The 22,497-nt window shown below is 41.7% G+C and overlaps 1 protein-coding gene across 1 annotated transcript in view; it reads left to right on the top strand.

Moving 5' to 3' along the window:
* NCKAP5 (NCK associated protein 5) overlaps positions 1 to 22,497 on the top strand; it is a 904,891-nt gene that overhangs the window by 77,728 nt on the left and 804,666 nt on the right. Inside the window, exon 3 of the mRNA XM_084808715.1 lies at positions 13,093 to 13,429. The gene's annotated coding sequence lies outside the window, so the exon portion shown is untranslated. The remainder of the gene's footprint in view (positions 1 to 13,092; positions 13,430 to 22,497) is intronic.

Genomic DNA, 22,497 nt, shown 5'->3' with positions numbered 1-22,497 from the left:
CTTGCTTTCTCCATGATGCAGCGAATGTTGGCGATTTGATCTCTAGTTCCTCTGCCTCTTCTAAACCCAGCTTGTACTTCCGGTAGTTCTTGGTTCGCATACTGCTGAAGCCTAGCTTGTAGGATTTTGAGCATCACCTTGCTGGCATGTGAAATGAGCGCAATTGTGCGGTAGTTTGAACACTCTTTGGCGTTGCCCTTCTTTGGAATTGGAATGTAAACTGACCTTTTCCAGTCTTGTGGCCACTGTTGAGTGTTCCAGATTTGTTGGCATATTGAATGCAGCACTTTAACAGCATCATCTTGTATTTGTACTATTCCATTATACCACAGTGCCACCTAGAAGTTGTGTAGAAGAAAAGCAGGAAAAGAAATGCACCTTGTATAGTGCTCAGATCTCAATTCTTCAACAAAACTGAAAGTAGATACAGCAGATTAACAACTGATTAACAACCTTGTGTAGAAAAGTTCATAGAAATCATGTAAGAAAGAAAGAAAAAGCAGCCTTGTTGATTGTTTTCGGGCTTCAGGGGTTTGAAACATGTATCTTTAGCTGTTTCCCAAAAGTTACAAGAGACTAATGCAGATTTTGGCTCAAGAACGTAATTCTAGTGGCTAGAATAAAGGAGTAGTTCACTAACTTCTCTACCTGTTGCAGTTTCCTAACAGTCTTCAAGGATATATCTCTGCAGAACACAATATAATCTAGCTTCATGGTTATGAAGTCAGATTTGCAGAGACCAAATCTGAAAGCAATCGCTACGACCCGCACAACAGATGGAGCTGCCCCTAGCCTCCCATCACTGCTCTCTGATGTTCTAGGTTTACATCAATTGTGGAATGACTGAGGATTTTATCCTATGGTTATAATGCACCCTATGGTCATACTGTTTGCTGGCCATAATTACTACAATCTTTTTGGGATTTAGCATCAATAGAGTTATACCAGACCCCAATGCCTTCTCAGATAGTCTTCCCATGCATTCAGTGAATGGGCGAGGGGTCAGTGAATAACCCCTAGTGGCTATGCCCTCTAGAAATCACACAGTTAGCTGTGTGGCCTACATGCATTCAGGTATACATGTACAGAGTTCCACTACACGAGCAGAAACCCTAGCCAGAGTTCTTGTTTGCACAGTGGAGCTCCATATATTTACACATATAGCAGGGGGTGGCAATTTTGGGAGGTCCCCATCCTCCCTCTGCACCATGACACCAGAAATCACTCACACACACACACACACACACACACATCTGTACTGACTATGGAGCACCAAAAAGGTCACAATTAGCTTGTTTGCAAGCTAATTTTGACCCTTCGGGTGCTTTGTAATAGCTAATGAGCACTAAAAGGTCAGCATTACTTGCAAACAAGCTAATTTTGTCCATTTGGGCACCCTGTAACTGCCCCAGATGCCATTTTTCCCCAACTTCTTTTTTCCATTTTGGAGGGTAGCAGGGGCTGCATGCAGCTTGTGGCCCATGTATTGCCCACCCTTGACTTACAGGATTACTGCCAAATGAGCACCTGATGAGTGTGTGGTCAGCAGACACATTGATTTTGGGATGCATGGCTAGTAGACATGATCTTGCTGCCCCTCAACCCCACACATGTTCAGCGAGAGTATATTTGAAAAGAACTCAAGAAGTAACAAAAACTGCAAAACTGGTGTAGTCTTACTCTAGACCAAGGTCAGAAGAGGGAGGGGAAAACAGAAACTGTAGGTCATAGAATTCCCATGTTAGATTCAGACAATTGTAGAAGCTGAATCTATTCACATCAGCAAAAAGAAGAAGAAGAGGGAAGCGAGGTGATTGGATACTTGACTTAGCAATGCAGTGGCATACTAATATATCATGCACTTTTCCACAAAAGCACCAAATTTACAGTTTGTGGACTAATACATAGCAATAATGTTCAGATACTGAGGCATGTGATCTTGCACATGTGTGTATGCACTGCCAATTGAATGTTTGAGCATGGTATAACACAGTGACTCATGTATGATACAAGTTGATTTGAACACAGTTTATATGATTAAAAACACATGAATAACTTTGAACAAATTTTAAAAGAAAGTGTGGACACAATACACGTCTGTACATGCCCAGGCATTTGATATAATATATCTTTGTTAGCCACATACATAGTTCAACTTTTCACCACAATTGAGCACTTTTTCATGAAAGCACCAAATTTACACCAAATTTATTATAGCGGCACAATTATGGCTCTATGCTAATGTTGTGTCAGATGAATCACATTCTGCCATTATAACTAGAAATCAGGGGAGCATAGGTTCTATGGCTTAGACTTAGAAAAGTTTATCTGTGGCTATCCTGCACTGAGCAGCACTTTGGACTAGATGGTCTTCACAGTCCCTTCCAATTCTGTCATTCTAGGTAGATCGTATTTGTTGCCAGTTCGATATGTGTAATGTGGAGTCATAGCTTCAGTTGCGTAGACACCATTTATCTATTCCAGTGAACAGACAAACCTGGGACTTATGCTCACCAGTCTGCCAGTTATAGCCATTCCGCTCCAATGTAGCAGTGAAACTGGAACAAGTCTTAACCTAGATACTATATTGCCTAAGAAACATATCTGTTAAGACTGTGGCCCTTAAGAGCTGTAATTACCCACCATTTTGGAACTTGAATTAACATGGAAGACCCTTAACACAACATGTTAGATGAAAAGTTGTTTTGTTAATTGAATAGAACTATGTATAATGATCCTTTTGAGATATTGAGCCATATGATATTGTTGAAGTGTATGCCTGGGCAGCTGATTGAAATTATGTTTCCATTTGAGCATGGTATAGTGCACAGTGATTCATATATGACACAAGATGATATGAATACAGTTCATAAAGTCATTGACAATATCAGGATAACTTTCAACAATAATGCAATTCTAATTTTAAAAAAACTTTGGACGTAATACACATGTACACATGCATAGGCTGGCAGGGGAATGCTGGGAGTTGTGCAACATTTTTTCTGTCTAAACATGCATAGGATTGCACCCTTAATTGGTGGAGCGTTCCTTTTCACAAGAGCACTGAACAGTACATGAAAAGTTAGCCTTTTTGAACTTGCAGTCCTTTCCTTGGACAAGAGAGTAGCTCACAGCAAGTCTGGGAAGCTTCAGGGAGTATCTTCCAGGGAGTCTGAAGAGAGACTGAAAGAACTGGGTATGTTTAGCCTTGAGAAGAGAAGACTAAGGGGAGATATGATAGCGCTGTTCAAGTACTTGAAAGGCTGTCACTGAGAGGAAGGCCAGGATCTCTTCTCGATCATCCCAGAGTGCAGGACACGGAATAAAGAGCTTAAGTTACAGGAAGCCAGATTCTGGCTGAACATCAGGCAAAACTTCCTGACTGTTAGAGCAATGCAACAATGGAACCAATTACCCAGGGAGGTAGTGGGCTCTCCCACACTGGGGGTATTCAAGATGAGGCTGGACAGCTATCTGTCAGGGATGCTCTGGCTTAGATTCCTGCAATGAGTAGGGGGTTGGACTTGATGGTCTTGTAGGCCCCTTCCAACCTTACTATTCTATGATTTTATGAGTCTCATATAGTCCATCATCCATCTGAATCCAGCCCCAGTGTTTTGGGGAAGAAAAGGCAGGCCTTAGAAACAATGTCTGGCCACAGATGTGGCTACCCTGGTAGACTGCCATCTTTACACACTGCTCGTAAAAAGCTTCCCATTGGTGGGATTCTTTCCACAAAGTTCCTTTTGAAAAAGCTTCGTTTTGGCATTGTCCACATCAGTACAGGTGCTTGTTTGGTCATAGAGCAGTATAAGGAATGTTTCCAGGTGTCAAAATAAAGGAAAGCAGCTGGCCTTAATGAAAAAACAAAAAGATATAGAGTTCTTCTTGCAAATGTATATTAGCTGCTAGACATGGTATGGGAATCTTAGTTTCGTTAAACATGAAAATCAGGTATATCCTCCTTCACTGTCTGATGGAGGAAGAGCTTCCTACAACATGCCATTGCATCCATTTCCTCTCTTTGCTCATACTGTACCTCTCAGAAAGTCTCCTGTAGAAGAATCTCACAACATATGTAGGTGATATGTTTTGTAGTTGCCCAGACTCAGAGAAATAGGTTGCAATATCATATGCCTCACTATCTGAAAAATGTGCTAGGAGAACTGTTCTCAATGCCACCGTGACTTTAGTCTGGAAGCGGAAAGGTTGCTGCCTGTCCAGTGGAGCTGGCCCAAAGTAGCACTTCAAAACCAAAATAAACAGGAGCCAAGTGTTTGCAACAGGATTGTTTAGCCTGGGAAGCCAAGTGCCCTTGTAAGTTACCAAGGTGAAGGCAACAAAGGCAACATCGGACCTTTCCCAGAAAATAACGTTTAGTGAGAAAAATATACCAAAGTAGCAATTGAATTATTAACTATGAGAGGCTTCCCATAAAAAGTGAGAAAGGGAGAAGAGGAGGAAAGGTTTGTGGAGCGAGAGGTGCAGCTAGGACTGTCCCAAGACATTTTGCTGCCTTAGGACAAGATGTTGTCCACCATTTCACATACAGAAGCAGACTGGACTGACTGGCAGTTAAAACCTACTTCAAGTCTGATAACAGAAGTGCATCCACCACTGCACCTTATGGCACCAGGCTTGTTTAAGAGGTGCAGGGCAGGCCGCTCCAACACACTGCCACTGTTCTGCACCTCCCAACATTCTCCACCTGAGGCGGCTGTCTCAGTCTGCCTTATGGTAGGGCTGGCCCTGGGTGCAGCTGCCTAGTATAGCTTGTGGTGTTGGAGAAGGCAGCAGAGGGGGAAACTGCAGTAGGATAGGGAGAAAGCAGAGATGTGGACAGAGAAAATGCGGAGAAAGAAGAGAAATATTACTGGCCTTATTCTCTTTGGAACCTGGAGAAGGGGGCAATGATTCAGGGATGCAAGTGAACACCTGGTTGGAATCGCATGCAATTGAGGGAGGGGAGGAGGGACTGTTTAGGGGAAGGGAGAGAGAGACTCTGGAATACTGCAACTCAGGGGGATCCTGACATGCTATGGCAGTTATAGACTTGAGTGGAAAGAAACTGTACAAAAGGGTGGTCCTGGAAGAGTGATTTCTGGATGTGTTCCCAAAAGAGGCTGTTACTTGCTTCTGTTTAACAAAAAAGCAGAATGTGATAGGTAGTGGGATTTGATGCAGTTTTTGTACCTCCTTACTTCGCAAGGCAATAAGTGGCCAATTCAATAGGTAGACAGTAAGCCTTGGTTAAATTAAAACCAGAGGAGTTTGGGCAATCTAGGGAGCTCCAATGCTAGCTGAATAGGGGATGGGGCCACACTTTGTCCATGTCAACAGATGTTTTTTGGTAGGATGTAGAATAGAATCATAGAATCATAGAATAGAATCATAGAATAGTAGGGTTGGAAGGGGCCTACAAGGCCATCGAGTCCAACCCCCTAATCAATGCAGGAATCCAAGTCAGAGCATCCCTGACAAATGGCTGTCCAGCCTTGTCTTGAAGGCCTCCAGTGTGGGAGAGCCCACCACCTCCCCAGGTAATTGGTTCCATTGTCATATTGCTCTTACAGTCAGGAAGTTTTTCCTGATGTTCAGCCGGAATCTGGCTTCCTGTAACTTGATCCCATTATTCCGTGTCCTGCACTCTGGGATGATCAAGAAGAGATCCTGGCCTTCTTCTCTGTGACAGCCTTTCAAGTACTTGAAGAGTGCTATCATATCTCCCCTCAGTCTTCTCTTCTCAAGGCTAAACATGCCCACTTCTTTCAGTCGCTCTTCATAGGGCTTTGTTTCCAGTCCCCTGATCATCTTTGTTGCCCTCCTCTGAACCCTCTCCAGTTTGTCTGCATCCTTCTTAAAGTGTGGTGCCCAGAACTGGACACAGTACTCCAGATGAGGCCTAACCAGTGCTGAGTAGAGGGGAATTAGTACTTCCCGGGATTTGGAAGCAATGCTTCTATGAATGCAGCCCAAAAGAGCATTTGCCTTTTTTGCAGCCACATCACATTGTTGGCTCATATTCAGCTTGTGATCGACAACAATTCCAAGATCTTTCTCGCTTGTAGTGTTGTTGAGCCACGTATCCCCCATCTTGTAACTGTGCATTTGGTTTCTTTTTCCTAGGTGCAGAACTTGGCATTTGTCCCTATTAAATGTCATTCTGTTGTTTTGTGCCCAGCGCTCCAGTCTATCCAGATCACTTTGAATTTTGTTTCTGTCTTCCAAAGTATTAGCTATCCCTCCCAATTGTGTGTCATCTGCAAATTTAATCAGCATTCTCTGCACCTCCTCCTCCAAGTCATTAAGAAAAATGTTGAAGAGAACTGGGCCTAGGACTGAGCCCTGCGGTACCCCACGCGTTACCTCTCCCCAGTTTGAGAAGGTCCCATTGATAAGCACTCTTTGAGTCCGATTCTGTAGCCAACTGTGGATCCACCGGATCGTTGTTTCATCTAGCCCACTTTGAGCTAGTTTGCTCATCAGGATATCATGGGGCACTCTGTCGAAAGCTTTGCTGAAGTCGAGCTATATGATGTCTACAGCATTCCCACGGTCTACAAGGGAGGTGACTTGATCAAAAAATGAGATCAGATTTGTCTGGCAGGACTTGTTTTTGACAAATCCATGTTGGCTTCGAGTAATCACGGCATTGTTGTCAAGGTGCTTCCAGATGGATTGCTTTATGATCTGCTCCAGAATTTTCCCAGGGATTGATGGTCTGTAGTTCCCAGGTTCCTCCTTTTTACCCTTTTTGAAGATAGGGACAACGTTAGCCCTCCTCCAGTCATCTGGCACTTCCCCCGTCCTCCATGATTTCTCAAAGAGAATAGACAGCGGTTCTGAGAGTTCTTCTGCCAGTTCCTTTATGACTCTAGGATGCAGTTCATCTGGCCCTGGAGATTTGAACTCATTCAAAGTAATGAGGTGTTCCTTGACCATATGCCTATCGATCTCAAGCTGCAATCCTGCCTCTTCAGCCTGTACTTCGCCTTTGCCAGGGGGGTCATAGACCCTCTTTTGGGAGAAGACTGAGCCAAAGTAGGAATTGAGCACCTCTGCCTTTTCTTTGTCATCTGTTATCGTTTTGCCATCCTTATTTAATAGCTGAACCACCATTTCTTTCCTCTGCCTTTTACTATGCACGTAGCTGAAGAAAGCCTTTTTGTTGTTTTTAACATCTCTTGCTAACCTCAGCTCATTCTCAGCTTTAGCCTTCCTGACGCCATCCCTGCAATTCTGTGCTATCTGCCTGTACTCTTCCTTTGTTACTTGGCCTTCTTTCCACTTCCTATATGTGTTCTTTTTTGTTTTCAGGTCATCCCTAAGCTTTTTGTGAAGCCACATTGGCTTCTTCTGTTGTCTTCCACCTTTTCTTCTTGTTGGAATTGCTTGTGATTGTGCCTTGAGAATTTCCTTTTTTAAAAGCTCCCACCCATCTTGGACTCCTTTTCTCACTAGCATCGCTTGCCATGGGACCTTACTGATCATTGTTCTGAGTTTATGAAAATCAGCTTTCCTAAAATCCAGGGTACGCATTTGACTACACTTGGCTTTTGCTTCCCTTAGAACCAAGAACTCAAGTACAACATGGTCGCTTTCCCCCAGAGTTCCTGTAACTGCTACTTTATCCACTAAGTCATCTCTGTTGCTTAGGATCAAGTCAAGGATAGCCGATCCTCTAGTTCCTTCCTCTACTTTCTGTAGGAGGAAGTTATCCGCCACACAAGTCAGGAATTTCCTGGAGGGGCCATGTTTTGCAGAATTTGTCTCCCAACAAATATCGGGGAAATTGAAGTCCCCCATTACTACTACATCATGCTTCCTTAAAACATTGGCTATTTGCTTTTCAAAAGTTTCATCCTTGTCTTCTCCTTGATTGGGTGGCCGGTAGTAGACTCCGACCACCAGGTTCCTTTTATTCTTTGCTCCATTTATTTCAACCCAGATGCTCTCGATGGGGCTACCAATACCTCCTGTATTTCTGTGCAGATATGTATTTTTCACATACAGTGCAACCCCACCACCCTTTCTGTTCCTCCTGTTCTTTTTGAACAAGTGATATCCTTCAATTGCTGTATTCCAGTCATGAGAGTCATCCCACCAAGTCTCAGTTATACCTATCAGGTCATAATTTCCCTCTTGTATTAAGAGTTTAAGTTCGTTCTGTTTGTTTCCCATACTCTGGGCATTAGTATATAGACATCGAAGACCATGTGCTTCATAGTCTGGCTTTCTTCCTACATGTGTTTGAAGACTATTATTGGGCGCTATCAGAGCTGTTCTCTCCATTGCAGTGCATGCGCCTATATCCATTGTTACCCCCAACATTACATCTCCCTTCCCCGTAGGATTCAGTTTAAAGCCCTCCTGATGAAGTTCTTCATGCTGTGGCCAAACACATTCTTCCCATCCTTTGTGAGGTGCAACCCATCCCTAGCCAACAGCCCATCTTCCAGGAAGTATAGCCCGTGGTCCCAGAATCCAAATCTCTCTCGTCGGCACCACCTTCGCAGCCAGTCATTCACCCGGAGTATTTTTCGTTCCCTTTCTATCCCTCTTCTAACTACTGGAAGGATGGATGAGAAAACTATCTGGGCCCCAAAGTTCTTGAGTTTCCTTCCCAAAGCTTCAAAGTCTGACATGATCTGTTCATAGCTCCGCTTGGCAGTATCATTTATTCCCACATGGATGAGAAGAAAGGGATACCTGTCAGTGGGCTTTATGAGTGCAGGCAACCTTTCAGTCACGTCTCTGATCTGTCCTCCCGGGAGACAACATACCTGACGAGTCCATGGGTCTTCGCGACATACTTGGGTCTCGATCCCACGTCTGGATTTGCCCTGTACAGCCAATCCTCTTAGCTTATCTTCCCAGGAAAAATGGAATCTTTTGGAGCCAGGCTGCTAGGAACACAGGAAATGGCAGTAGATATTCCTTTGCTTTCCTGGCAATGATTGGCCATTTGATAGTGTGCAATATTTTGAACAGAATAAATGTAGTTTTCTGACTGTAAGCATTTGAACCATTGGATTTAAAGCAAATATTTCTTGCATAGCTGAATAAATGAAATCCAGTGGACAATGATGGAACTGATGTTATATGTAAAAGTACTTCTGAATTCAGTGTAGGCTAGAAGTGAAAAATCTTACAATAAAAAACAAAGTTAGTATGATCTGAAGCATACAGCATCTTTTAGTTCACACAGTGGAATACAGTGTAAAATATAAGGAGAAAATTACTCATAACATTTGCAGTACACTGGTCCATGCCTTGCTCAATGATGTGTTTCATGTAGTCTTCACAAACCCCAATTACTTTGGTTATTTTTTGATAGTTACATAAATTAATCAAGGTGCTCTGGGAGGTGAGGAAGCTTCTGAGCTATTATTTTAAAATATCTTGCTATGATTATTTCTTTTGACTGGCAGTAAGGTGCACTGCTACAATATGGTATGCACTGTGGCAGAAGGTGCTGAACATTGTTGTGGAAATTGTCTGTGAGCTGTGAACAATGTGAATTCTATGGCAAAGCAGCTTGGATAATAAAACAGTAGGTAAACATTATGCTGTTGAAAGATGGACATTTGTAGCACAACATTTGGAGAACAAATGTTTCTGTTGAGACCTACATTTTGATAGGCTTTCCAATGAAGGATCCTATTTGTTTTCCCAGAGCCAGATGAGGCCTGGATGGTGTCCACACATAATAGGTCTGTGCAGCTGGAAATCTGTGTCACAAATTATTTTCTTTGACAGTGCTAATTGATCACAAGGCTTCAGCCTTATCTAAATTGTTAAATTCAACAGTGTCTGTGTTCCCCATTTCTTTTCTTTTTTGTCACACAGACAAAATACAAAATTAGAAGAATTAATTACTACATGACACAACATGAGCAAATAATATAGTCTGCCTTTAAAAAAGAAAAGGGAAAAAAAGGCATAAATGGAAGATGTGCACTGTTAGGGTTGACTGCAATGGGAAAGATGGCGATCCAGAAAATGTTTGAATAGCAAATAATGATATTTTCTTATAAAAATACTATGTTCTCCTATATGAGAGATCCTGCCTGGGTTTTAAGATCTTCGGAGGAAGCCCTATTCTTGGTCCTGCTGCCATTGGATGCACATTTGGTGTGGCACAAGAGAAGGTCTTCTTGGTGGCCACTCCCAGACTCTGGCACTTCCTCCTAAGAGAGGCTAGGTTGGCCCCCTCTGGTTGTTGTTGTTGTTGTTCAGTCGTTCAGTCGTGTCCAACTCTTTGTGACCCCATGGACCATAGCACGCCAGGCCTTCCTGTCCTCCGCTCTCTCCCGGAGTGTGCTCAAGTTCATATTCATTCTATCGGTGATGCTATCTAGCCTCATCCTCTGCCGTCCCCTTCTCCTTTTGCCTTCAGTCTTTCCCAGCATCAGGGTCTTTTCCAGAGAGTTTTCTCTTCGCATTAGGTGGCCAAAATATTTCAGCTTCAGCTTCAGTATCTGTCCTTCCAATGAGCACTCAGGGTTGATTTCCTTTAGGATTGACTGATTTGACCTCCTTGCAGTCCAGGGGACTCGTAAGAGTCTTCTCCAGCACCACAGTTCGAAAGCATCAATTCATCGGCGCTCAGCCTTCCTTATAGTCCAGCTCTCACAGCCATACATTACTACTGGGAAAACCATAGCTTTGATTAGACGGACCTTTGTCGGCAAGGTGATGTCTCTGCTTCTTACTATGCTGTCTAGGTTTGCCATAGCTTTCCTCCCAAGGAGCAAGCGTCTTTTAATTTCATGGCTACAGTCACCGTCTGCGGTGATCTTGGAGCCCAAGAAAGTAAAATCTGTCACTGCTTCCATTTCTTCCCCTTCTATATGCCAGGAAATGATGGAGCCAGATGCCATGATCTTAGTTTTTTTAATGTTGAGTTTCAAACCAGCTTTTGCACTCTCCTCTTTCACCCTCAACAAGAAGCTGTTGAGATCCTCTTCGCTTTCTGCCATTAGGGTGGTATCGTCTGCATATCGGAGGTTGTTGATAATTCTCCCGGCAATCTTAATTCCGACCTGTGATTCATCCATCCCAGCGTTTCTCATGATGTACTCTGCATATAAGTTAAATAAGCAGGGTGACAATATGCAGCCTTGTCGTACTCCTTTCCCAATTTTGAACCACTCGGTTGTTCCATGTCTGGTTCTTACTGTTGCTTCGTGACCCTCGTACAGGTTTCTCAGGAGACAGGCAAGGTCGTCTGGTACTCCCATCTCTTTCAGAATTTGCCACAGTTTGTTGTGATCCACACAATCAAAGGCTTTAGCGTAGTCAATGAAGCAGAAATAGACATTTTTCTGGAATTCTCTTGCTTTGTCCATGATCCAGCGAATGTTGGCGATTTGATCTCTAGTTCCTCTGCCTCTTCGAAACCCAGCTTGTACTTCCGGTAGTTCTCGGTTCGCATACTGCTGAAGCCTAGCTTGTAGGATTTTGAGCATCACCTTGCTGGCATGAGAAATGAGCGCAATTGTGCGATAGTTTGAACACTCTTTGGCATTGCCCTTCTTTGGAATTGGAATGTAAACTGACCTTTTCCAGTCTTGCGGCCATTGTTGAGTGTTTCAAATTTGTTGGCATATTGAATGCAGCACTTTAACAGCATCATCTTTTAGGATTTTAAATAGCTCAGCTGGAATACTGTCATCTCCGCTAGCTTTGTTGTTACTAATGCTTCCTAAGGCCCACTTGACTTCACTCTCGAGGATGTCTGGCTCAAGTTCAGTGGCTGCACTATCATGGCTATCAGGGACATTCAGATCTTTCCTGTATAGTTCTTCTGTGTATTCTTGCCACCTCTTCTTAATCTCATCTGCTTCTGTTAGGTCCCTGCCTTCTTTGTCCTTTATCATGCCCGTCTTTGCACAAAACGTTCCCTTGAGATCTCCAATTTTCTTGAAGAGATCTCTAGTCTTTCCCATTCTGTTGTTTTCCTCGATTTCTTTGCATTGTTCATTTAAGAAGGCCTTCTTGTCTCTCCTTGCTATTCTCTGGAACTCTGCATTCAGTTGGATATATCTTCCCCTTTCTCCCTTGCTTTTCGCTTCCCTTCTTTCCTCAGCTACTTGTAAAGCCTCATCAGACAGCCACTTGGCTTTCTTGCATTTCTTTTTCTTTGGGATGGATTGAGTTGCTGCCTCCTGAACAATGTTATGGACCTCCGTCCATAGTTCCTCAGGCACTCTATCAGGTCTAATCCCTGAAATCTATTCCTCACCTCCACTGTATATTCATAAGGGATATGATTTAGGTCATACCTGAATGGTTTAGTGTTTTTCCCTATGTTCTTCAATTTAAGCTGAAATTTTGCAACAAGAAGCTCAAGATCTGAGCCACAGTCAGCTCCAGGTCTTGTTTTGACTGACTGTATAGAGCTTCTCCATCTTTGACTGCAAAGGACATAATCAATCTGATTTCGATATTGCCCATCTGGTGATGTCCATGTGTAGAGTCGCCTCTTGTGCCGTTGGAAAAGAGTGTTTGCTATGATCAGTGTGTTCTCTTGGCAAAACTCGATTAGCCTTTGTCCTGCTTCATTTTGTGCACCAAGGCCATGCCTGCCTGTTATCCCGGTGATTTCTTGACTTCCTACTTTAGCATTCCAATCCCCTATGATGAAGAGGACATCTTTTTTTGGTGTTAGTTCTAGAAGGTGTTGTAGGTCTTCATAGAACCGATCAACCTCAGCTTCTTCAGCCTCAGTGGTTGGGGCATAGACTTGAATTACTGTGATGTTGAATGGTTTGCCTTGGATTCGTACTGAGATCATTCTATCGTTTTTAAGATCGTACCCCAGTACTGCTTTTCCCATCCTTTTGTTGACTATGAGTGCTACTCCATTTCTTCTAAGGGATTCTTGCCCACAGTAGTAGATATGATGGTCACCTGAATTAAATTCGCCCATGCCTGTCCATTTTAGTTTGCTGATTCCCAAGATGTCGATGTTCAATCTTGCCATCTCATATTTGACCACCTCTAGCTTACCTTGATTCATTGATCTGACATTCCAGGTTCCTAAACAATATTGTTCTTTACAGCATCGGATTTTCTTTTCACCACCAGACACATCCACAGCTGAGTGTCCTTTCGGCTTTGGCCCCGCCACTTCACTCTTTCTGGCGCTACTTGGAAATACCCTCTGCTCTTCCCCAGTAGTATATTGGACACCTTCCGACCTGAGGGTCTCATCTTCCGGCATCATATCTTTTAGCCTTGTGATACGTTCCACGGGGTTTTCTTGGAAAGGATACTGGAATGGGTTGCCATTTCCTTCTCCAGTGGACCACATTTTGTCAGAACTCTCAGCCATGACCTGTCCGTTTTGGGTGGCCCTGCACGGCATAGCTTATGGCTTCACTGAGTTACGCAAGCCCCTTCGCCACAACAAGGCAGTGATCAGGTATTGTCTATTTCTTTTAATGTTAACATTCTATATTGTGTTTTATTGATCTTTTTTATGTTACATTTTAATTAAGATTTTGAATTTAACTTGTATTTATTGTTAGCCAGTAAGCTCCGTTTTTGGTTGAAAGGTGGGATAATAGATAGATAGATAGATAGATAGATAGACAGACAGACAGACAGACAGAAAGTTGTATGCTTAAGGACATGGCAGTTGCATGCTTGAGATTGGACTGGGATGCCTCTAACAGCATTTTCTGCCTGAAAAAAACACATGTTCATTTGTCACACATACAGCTGCTGTCTGCTTAGCACAGCAGTTGTGTTTACTACAGCTATGCTGGTCTTACATTATTATTCGTCACAGTACACATTGAGCTGGTTTGGCTGTAATGATCCTGGCTTAATAAACAATGAGAATGTGCGCTGTGCCCGTGTGCCCCCCGCTGCCCCTCCTTTCCCCTCACCTCATGTTATGTGCCAGCCTTGGAGCTTGTATTGTGGTTACTTTAAATGAGAGTTCCCTGTTACATCAAAAAGGGAAACGGTGGTGTAATCTTGGATGCCAAACCATGATAGAAACTAGGATCTGATCCCCTCCTTATCAGTGACTTAGATGGAGGGGTAGATATTTCTTCAATAGAGTGGAAAACTGGGCTGAAACGAATAAACTGAAATTCAACACAGAGAATAGGCACTGTTCTGAATTTGGGATTAAACACATTTAAAAAGTATAGGATGTGAAATATGGGCTGTGTGTGGCTTGAAGTAGGAAAAGATTTCAGAATTGTAGTCAATCATAAGCTGAACATGAGTCAGCAGTGTGATGCAGCTGTAAAAAAAGGCAAAGGCAACTTTAGGCTGTGTTAATAGAACCATAGTTCCCAAGTAATGAGAAGTAATAGTCCTGTTTTATTCTGCACTGCTCAGAACTCATCTGGAGTGCTGCGCCCAATTCTTGGCGCTGCACTTTAAGAAGGAAGCAAGCAAATTGTAATGGGTTCAGAGAGGGGTAGCAAAGATTAGCAGCAGTATGGAAACAAGTCCTATGAAGAAATGTTGAAGGAACTGGGTATGTTTATCTTGGAGAAGACTGAGGATAGACATGATAAGCACTCTTCAAATACCTGAAAGGTTGTCACATAGAAGAGGACAAAAACCTGTTCTCTGCTGACCAGAGGGACAGACAGGATCTTGGGCTCAAGTTACAGGAGAGTAGATTTCAGTTGAACTTCAGGACCAATTTCTTGATGCATGGGGGAGTTGGAACCAAGGGATGCTTCCAGGCATGTCTTCCTAGGTATTTGGGGACACACAGTTCCCCATCACACAGACTTGTTTCCTGCAGGAAACACTTCTACGTATAACATTGCTGGTGTAGCTGCAGTGAACGTGATTGCTACTCCAAATGCAAAGCAGCTCTGAAAACAATGGTGTTACTGAAAGTATGTCTTGTGTGAGTAGAAAGGCGTTATAGTTTGACCATTCATGATTTATTTAATGGAATAGCATAAGCATGTGTCCTTCCACTCCTATCCTGAGATCACTTCAGAGATGCACCTCCAAAATGAAATGGAAGTGATTATTAAATTCAAACAACAGATGTGTGTGTTTTTTCCCATCTGTTTATCTCTTAGAGTGCGTCTCCTAAGGTTTACACTTAGCTATAGTACATATCCCTATCTATAAGTGCACAGTTTTAAAATACATGAACAAATGGCTTATATTGGTAATATTTGCGGGGGTGAGTTTTACCATGTTAAACTGCAAAATTTTGGAATGGATATTTTAAGCAAACAGTGTTCTTTATGAACATTTTAATGGGCAGAATGTATATGTATACAAGCTGCATACCTTTAAAGAAGTATAGAATATTAATAACATTAGCAGTTCAGTGAAGAAATATTTTAGCTTGTGATTGCACTAAATTAATTAGACTGAAATTTGTAAACTGAGTTTTTAAAAGAAAAAATGTTGATAGCTAAGGAATTTTCCAAATATAATCTATTTGTAAATAACACCTTCAATAGTCCATTAAATAGTCTAATAGACTATGAGGCCCATAACATAAAGGAATAGATAGATAGATAGATAGATAGATAGATAGATAGATAGATAGACAGACAGACAGACAGACAGACAGACATGGTCAGAATAAGGACATTTTAGATCAGAGGCCTGTGCTTACACTAAATAATTCAAGCCAAAGTCTAGTATTCCTCAGTGAAAATGAATTCTTAGCTAAAGTTTAATTATTCTGAAAATTTATACTATGTACCTAGGGCCTACAAAGTTTGTGCTACTCACATTTTACTGGTTGTATGTAAAGGGTCATTTATAACCCACCCACAGTTGCCTGTCCTTTGAACAGATGTTAAAGGAGTAATCCTTTAAAGATTACTCCTCCGCAGCACCTAATTATAACTGGAACAAAAGATTAACAGATGTTATAATTGTCTTTACACTTCTTTGAAATGGTTTTCTGCATGATTTGTTTTCTCTTCTCTTGCCTGACAACACCACCCCTGGTTTGTAAGGCTGTGTGAACAATGGACATATGCCTTCAGTTTGCTTACAGTGGTTACGATAAGATTCACAATTTCCTTTGCATTGTATTTGCTAAATGTTTACAGAGTTTATGTATTCTTAGGCCATGCAGAGAAACAGAAAGCACAGTTATTAGAAAATATACACATAGCTGCCAACTTGGATTCTTTCCCTCTATATTTAAGACTTCGTTGGCTTCTGCCACAGAGTAGCAAGGGATGGGACATATAAAGTGCTTATAATCTCTTCAGTGTCAAGTTAAGACTGTCTGAGACATTTGATGGCATATGATGGGCAATTTATGTCAGCCATTTTTATCAGGTCCAGTATCTTATTGTAACTCTTTTAGCTGTTTTAAATTGTTCTGAATTTTGTATGTTAAAGATTTTATATTATGTGTTCATTGTCTTGTATTTGTATTTGTGATTTCTAATTTTTGTGAACTGCCAAGAAAGCTTCAGCTATTGGGTGATATAGACATCAAAGTAAATATGTTGGCTACCCACAAACACAGCTCGTGGAGAAAAATCACATGGAATTGAAGGTTAATGCTCTCCAAGACCAGGTGTCTGCGCAAGAGATGGCTATGCATGCCTCCCATAATATCCTGTCTGCGAGAATTTCCCAACTGGAGGCATATACTCATAGAGCGAATCTGCGTATCCTTGGTATTAAAGATCTGCCTGCTAATATAAGTCTGTTTAAATTCTTGGATAAATTTCTGCCTGAGCAACTCGCTCTGCCATCTGATTATTTACTTGATACTGAGCATGCATACCGTGTTCCAGGTCCAGTTCGTGGCACCAAAGGGACTGCCAATACTGTTATAGTTCAATTTGCAAGAGTTTCCACAAAAAATCATATTTTGCGCTTGGCGAGGGAAGTGGGATAATTTGGGGGGGGGGGCAACATGAGACAAAGTTATGTTATTTCCGGATTACACTAAAGAAATCGCTGACAAAAGAAGGCAATTTACCAAGGCGAGAAATCAGGCAAGACAAATGAATCTGCAATATCTATCAATTCTTTTTGAAGGCCAGATGAAAAAGTTTTGAAATCATGAAATGGCAGAGGCTCGGCTAGCTAGCGTTCAAAGTAAGGCCCGGGAGACATCTTTCCCAGCCTCATGACCTGGGAACTTTTCAATTATCATTCTTCTTCAGATTTATTTGGGTTATAAGGTCTGGGCAGTGCGCCAGTCCAGAGGACTGTTTACATATATCCCCCCTTTTTTCTCTCTCTTTCTCTTACTTCCTCTTTTTTTTACATTAGCCATGATATACTGTATAATAAAATTCCTGTTTGTGTGTGTATAAATATGTATACATTCATATATAGATTTAGAAATGACACTATCTAAAATATAGATAGCATAAAGTTATTATTATTACTTATCCTTTTTAATTTCCTTCTTTTTTGAATTATTATTACTATCGTTATTATGAGACTTTGATTAGTAATATTTTTGGCTGGTTAAATTGTTAAGCTTTACTATTATATGTTAACCGAAAGGCAATATATGGTTATTGGAAATGAATTGTAGGCTTGCTCCCTTGCTATAAGACTGAAGATATGATATTGAAATGTAAGGTTGATTATCTATGCTGTACTGAATTGTAATACTGGCAATGTTATAGGTATAACTTTTAAGGAGAATGATACTTGAAGTTTGTGTGTAATGCAGTTTAAATTTAATCCTTTTAAGTAACTTTTTAATATTTTTTCTTTTTCTTTCTTGCTTTCTTCTTCCTTTTCCTTCTTCTGTTCTTTTTTTCCTTTTCATTATTGCTGTGTCCTCCTAAGAATACTGTATTGTTGTAAACTGTAGATAATGACTAGGTTCTTGGTACTGTTTATTTCATTTATAAAGATAAAAAATAGAATAAAAAGTTTTTTTTTTTTAAGACAATTTGCCATTGAAAAGCAAGGCATTGCAGTGTTCACAAAAGTCGACACAGTTGCCAATATCAAACTTGTCGATGTTGGTTGCAGGATGCATGCTGACAGGCACAGTCTGTCTCTTACGCCTGGGCTGGTGTGAGATACTGACCAAGGCAAGGCTGGCCAGAGCTTCGCTGTCGTCAGAAGGCCGATGAGTCACCTGCATAGGCAGGCTTACGAAGGCAGGCATGACAGCCCCCAGGAAGGAGCGCAAAGCTTCTGCTCTAGGGGCTGGAGGGGCAGAATTAGTGTGGCAGTGTAGGGCATGCTTAGACTCGCTGGTTACTGTTACTGGTAAGCTTTGGCGTCTAGGCATGTTAGTAATGTGTGGCATACATAAATGATATTTTGTTAAATTCAGAGACTTCCTTATAACTACACTTGCCTGGGTTACTTTTAACTGTATGTGTCCCTTAATCCCTTCACGGTTTGTTTACAGGCAATACAGAGTTTTTTGTGTGTGTTCATATTTCATTTTCTCCAATTTGCTATTAGTTATGCTTGTTCAATTATACTTGGTGTTTTTATATTAAAAATAAAACGTTATAGTACGCTGTTATAGCAGATAGCTGGAAGGCGCAATCCTATGGCTGCTAGTCAGCAGCTAGACGGCCATAGGATAGGTCAGTTCCCAGGAACCGACCTCGGAGCCCCTCTCCCTGAGAACCAACTTCCATCCCCTCCTGCGCTGCCTTGTAGGCAGCACGGATCGGCCCTATGCTCCGCGCTCATAACAGCAGCACGGAGCAGCGAAAATGGGGCATTCCTGAGGGTGGGGAGGGCAGAAGTCCCTTTCTGATGCTTCCTGTGTGTTGTCTGGCCTCCGCCACTCACACTCTGACTTCCTGCAGCTAGACAGCCGAAATCGGCCATCTAGCTGCAAATGCAGGGTGGCTGAAGCACAGAGAAGATCCGCTCTGTGCTGCTCCTTCCCTGAATTGGATAGGTGTTTGCCTCTGAGTTCAGAGGCGGCCGCCTATCCTGATAGGATTGCGCCCTAATTCTTAAAAAAAAAAGTTTATGGACATAAACTCCTGTCTTTGAATTGTAGTGAAAACTGATATGATTCGTGGGATCTGTATGTCAAAACTTTCCAGTGAAATTTGTTTCATGAGAATCATCAATGGGAAGGCAGCCAAAAAGGAATGACCAGCTAACTCCCAACTTTGAATTCTATATATAAGAAAATAATTATTATTGGGGCCAGGTTACCTGAAGGATCATCTCCTCCCATAGGTACCTGCCCAGACCCTAAGATCACCTTCAGCAGTCCTCCAGGAGCCCCTGCCAAAGGAAGTGAGGTGGGTGGCTACTAAAATGAGGGCCTTTTCTGCTGTGGCACCCTGGTTATGGAATGAGCTTCCCAGAGAGGTTTGCCTGGGACCTACATTGTGCTCTTTCTGGCACCAGGTGAAGACCTTTTTATTTTCCCAGAGATTTTAGTCTTTTAGTTCTGTTGTTTTAAATCTGTTAGTATATTTTAAATCTCTGCATTGCTGCTGGTTTTATTTTTGGTTTTACTTTTATACTGTACTTTTACACTTCTAAATTTTATATTGTATTTATGCTGTATTTTGTGGCTTTAATTGTTGGCTATTGGGCGGTATAGAAATGTAATAAATGAATGAATGATTAGAAAATATATGCTGCTGCTGCTTCGTCCATCTTGCCCAGCGTTGTCTGCTCTAATTGTCAGCAAGTCTCCAGGCTCATGGGATTACTTTCACATTACTTGCTAACTGATCCTTGTAACTGGAAATGCAAGGGATTGAACCTGGAACCTTGTGCATGGAAATCATGTGCTCTCCCACTAAGCTATGGTCCCTTTATGGTCATCTTTGTTTTTCTGGTTAGCTAAATGGTTCAAGCAGGGTGTGCTGATGTAATTTTTGGTTCACTAGATCATGGGGTTGAAGGAAAGGCACTGTAGTGATTGTGGTAATTTAGAGACGTTTTCTTACAGGAAACATTGGGATGGGAATTTGGAGATGATCCCTGGAGAGTGGGGGGTGGCGGTGGAGCCTGGACTGGCTGAGAGAGCTCCAGCAAAGAACTGCTTGTTGTTACAACTCTATTTAATAAAAACCACCATGTTATCTTCTTAATATATGTACCCAAACTTATTACAGGCACATTCTCTGCAGAACCCATGGTTACTCACCAGGTCAAACAAACATTCCTTGTGATGATGCATTCTATCATTTGCTCAAGGCATGCCCAGCAGTTGCATTGTTCAGGGCAAATACATTGTGATCCTGCTAATCTAAACCTCTTGTAAAGATTTTGAGGGTTTCAAGAGATTCAATTATCTGCCTCTGAGACCTACAAGTCCATGCTGCAGCTGAAGAGAAACCACCCTGTTCCCCTGCCCATTACAGGTAATCCTAGAAACCGCACAAGAATCACAATGGAGAAATCCGAAGGTGTAAGTCTGGCAGCATGCATATTCCCTGCTAATGGTTTATATACTAATATAACCAGCATTATGGGAAGTTTCCTAGACAAGATGTGCCTCAAAATGTGTTTCAATTCACCAAGATTTTCTAGACCAAAACATTTTGAAATTGATTCTGTTCTCATTATTAAACCAGTTGCTATTACTTGACCATCTGGAATTTCCATTTGGAGATTAAACTGCAGTCCTCTGTGTGCTTACTTTGGTGTAAGCCCCATTGGACCTGCTTCTGAGCCTAAACCTAACCTAGAAGCCCATCTAGGGCTGCAAACCTGTACGCATTAACTGGGAGTAACCCCCTTGAATTCAGTTGGACTCCCTACTGAATAGATGTGTAGAATTTCACATAGCTTTCATTCCCTTTCTTTCATCACCACTCCTTTCAGAAAAAATATTAGAAAATACTACGTTTATATTTCTGAACCATTAAGCATCAGCACAAATTGTTTCTATTCTGAACAAACACAATTCTAACTTCTTTCGGGGGTGGGCGGTAATGAGGCTTCATTGTATAGCTGTACAATTTGTGGCTAGGGCTGAATCTACACATAGCAGTTATACTGTTATCATAACTATTGGTGCCCATTGGTGTCATGTGTACCAATAGTTATGATAACGGTATGATAATGGTATAACTGCTATGTGTAGATTCAGCCAAAGTTATACATGGTTGTATTCCCACAGCAAGCCATTTCTACATACTGTAGGTACTGGCTCTTTTCCCCATCATATCTATAGTGGCCTGCTTCTTGAATTTTCCTGATATTTTTGGAGGCATTTTACCACTGTTATTAAAAACTCCATGAGATCTGGAGTCACGTTAGACACTGAAAGTAAGGGAAGATGGGGAGGCATAAATTGGCTGTAGAAGAGAACTACATATAGAAACTTGATCTTGTCTTTGCAACCATTCTGACTCTTTACTTTAAAAACAACAACAACCTGACATCTCTTTAGTAAAGAAGCCACTTGGGATTCTTAGTGAAGAAAGCCCTGAAAAGAAGCTTTTCAGGAGCTGAACAACAAACAGGGACTAACTGTATCCTTAGTCATTTAAGGCACCACATTTGGATAACTATGTTTTGACCAAGAAGAGCGCAGCTTCTTGAGAATTGTTTGTATTAAGCTCTTACCTAAAAGGCATGCATCCTCTTAAGCTTCAGAGAATGGTGCAGCTTCTTGAGGATTGTTTGTGTTAAGCTCATACCTGAGAGGTGCGCAACCTCTCATGTCTCATAAAGCCTGAAACTCTTTGAGAATTCTCTGTAATCAAGTTTGTACCTAGGAGGCGTGCAACCTCTTCAGCCTCAGAGAGAGTGTGCAACTCTCTGGGGAGGTCCTACTTTTGCTTATTCCTTTTGTTTCCATAAATCTCCTTTTCTTACATCTACATTGGTTGTGGGCGTGTTCTTCTCAACCCCATAAGATCCCAAACCTCTCAGCCTGGTCCTGGGTAAATTGAAATCCATATTTCACACCTGCACACTCAAAATCTGCTCTGGAGGGTTCCTCACCCCCATTCAGATCAGATTTGGGGCATGTGCAGGGGAAAGACAGGATTGGGAAATCCCACTGTGTGCGCAGAAGTCCCATTACATGAGTGGACGTCCCCTTGAAGTAGGGTTGAATCCAACCAAAAATGTGAGAGTGGGTGAAGTTCTCTTCTGAATGCAGATTGGGGGGCGGGGTTGCATCCCAGCTTATATCTACAACTATGAATCATAGATGTTTGTAATTCCATATGAGTCCTTGAAATATGCAAGATTGCTGTTGAAGTTTCCTACTTCTTTATATAGGAGTTGGGAAGATTTTCTTTTGTAGTGAAAAAAACCTTGCTATAATATCAGTATTGAAAGACTCGCATACTTCTATAATTTTATCAATCATTACATTTTAATATATTAAAGTTAGCCATTTGGTAACCATTTCAGACTATATACTACTATTTTGTACACCCTCTCTCTATAAATGTAAGGGTAGCTTTTCAGTTTATAAAATCTAAAGTCTTGTGTAGTTGGGTTTTAGTGCTCTGTACGCTTCTGCCTTTTTAGACCTGAAATCTTGATTCTCTGAATGACATCAAAATACAAGATAGAGAGACAGGAGGAGTTAAAAATGAGATT

The sequence above is a fragment of the Heloderma suspectum genome, chromosome 1 (genome assembly GCF_057233095.1).
Source record: "Heloderma suspectum isolate Gila_16-S chromosome 1, 16-S_ref, whole genome shotgun sequence".
Lineage (NCBI taxonomy): Eukaryota > Metazoa > Chordata > Lepidosauria > Squamata > Helodermatidae > Heloderma > Heloderma suspectum.
The sequence above is the reverse complement of the archived record's forward strand: the minus strand, read 5'-3'. Positions and strand labels throughout refer to the sequence as shown.